Here is a 1,991-nt window from a genome sequence, read left to right as displayed (position 1 = left end):
AAAAAAAACAACAACAATAATGTTACCACTTTAATATGTCTTGCAATATCCGTGCATGCAAAGGTTCTGTGCAATCCTCTTCTTCAGTATACTCGGGGTCTGAATTGATATTGCAATATTGATGCCATCCTGCTTTGGCAAGGGGCAGGCTGTACTGAAACACCGTCTAAGCGGTTCGCCAATCACAACGCACTGGAACAGCTAACCAATCAGAGCACATTTAGTTTTTCGGAAGGCGGGCCTTCATCAAACCGGGAACTAATCAAGCCGTTTGTGCCAGGCTGGGGAGAAAGGTATTGTAATAATGTAAAGTATGTGAAAAATAATGTGATTTTCAAACCACCAAGCACAAGAGCATGTTCTAGTACACCCCCAAAACAAAATCAAGACTTCGTAAAAGAGCATAATAGGACCCCTTCAATAACATTTTTAAGTTTTAATAATGTTTAGATATTTTATCAAAAAAAAGATTTACAGTGCAGTGTTTAAAAGTGCAACTGTGATTTGCATTGTTCAAATAGAAACTTGGACACTGGCTGTTTTGATGAGAATTTGATCATGGTGTTGTTATATAGACTGCTGGGGTTGAATCTCAAGGCTCTCTGTTTCACTCCTGAATCTTCTCTCCATATCACACATCAGTTTATTTTCTCAGCCACAGCTAAGCCTCAGTATCCTGAGGTTTCTTTGTAATTGAGTTAGCCAATCACATCTCCCCTTGCTGTTTCTGGGACTCACGTCCATAGTGTGAGAATGGTTTCATGCTCAATTTTAATGTCTTATAAAAACAATATGTTTCATTGCTTAGAAATTGTTCTTTACAGAGTACTAAGTGAATTTCCAATATAGCATTTATTTGAATTTAATGGATAGTTCACAAAATAAAAGAATACAAAAAACTTTAAAACAATTAATTCTGCCATAATTTAATAAACTTTTTTGTTTCAAACCTGTATGACTTTATCTGCCATTGAACATAAAATGAGAACAATTTAAAATCTTCCACATAGCTATAATTTAGGTTGAGAACAGTTGATACACAAGTCATATTTTTTACTTTTATGGGACTTAAAAGGTGCTTTTTGCCATTTTTAGAATTTTTCAGCCCCAATTTTGATTCATTTTCATTGTATAGAAAAGAACAGCATAGATATTTCACAAAATATTAGGACTGGGTTAACAATATCCATTACTTGATTTTAATCAATAATAATTTTGAAGAATCAAAATCAATTCTTAAATTACAGGAATCAGTCTTTGAATTATTGAAATACTTTTTTTTGACAGCCACAATTTATATGTTTATATTTCACAAAAAATTGGAAAACATAATTATATCATTAAGAAGTTGATATAAATTGCCTTATGTTCAATTTACAGTAAATGTTTATACAAATAAATATTTAAGTGTTGATTATAATATCTAAAAAGGAATAGGAAATTAATTTAATAGATACATTTCAACCTTTAACTTTATAGTTATGTACTAACTAGAGGTCCCGTATGTAGTTTACAACATTAGTTAAAAGATATTGAATATATAAATTGGCATGTACTGTATCTGATATATATTCAGATGAATTGAAATTAAATCAAGAGTTTGTCAAATGAAATCGAATTGATTGTGTGAATATGTGTTAATACCCAGCCCTACAATACCCTCTTTAGTGTTCTTTGGTAGAAAGAAAAGGGTTTATGTTTTGCTAAGCACTATATATTTTTATAGCAAGGCGATCATATTATTTTTTCATGCAACAATGATTTAAATTATGTTACAGTTACTCCAGATATTATGGTGACTGGCCAGCAGGATGTGTGGTACATGGGACAAAAAAATGTACAGCTGGACTGTAGAGCCAATGCCAACCCACCTGCTCTTTTGTACCTCTGGACCAGGTCTGTACACAAAGTTTGCTACTTCTAATATTATTGGACATGTCAGTTCAATGGTAAAGTTCAGGTTCAGTGTTTTAGAAGCGAATTCAAGGTTG

This window comes from Barbus barbus (assembly GCF_936440315.1).
Source record: "Barbus barbus genome assembly, chromosome: 31".
Lineage (NCBI taxonomy): Eukaryota > Metazoa > Chordata > Actinopteri > Cypriniformes > Cyprinidae > Barbus > Barbus barbus.
The sequence above is the reverse complement of the archived record's forward strand: the minus strand, read 5'-3'. Positions refer to the sequence as shown.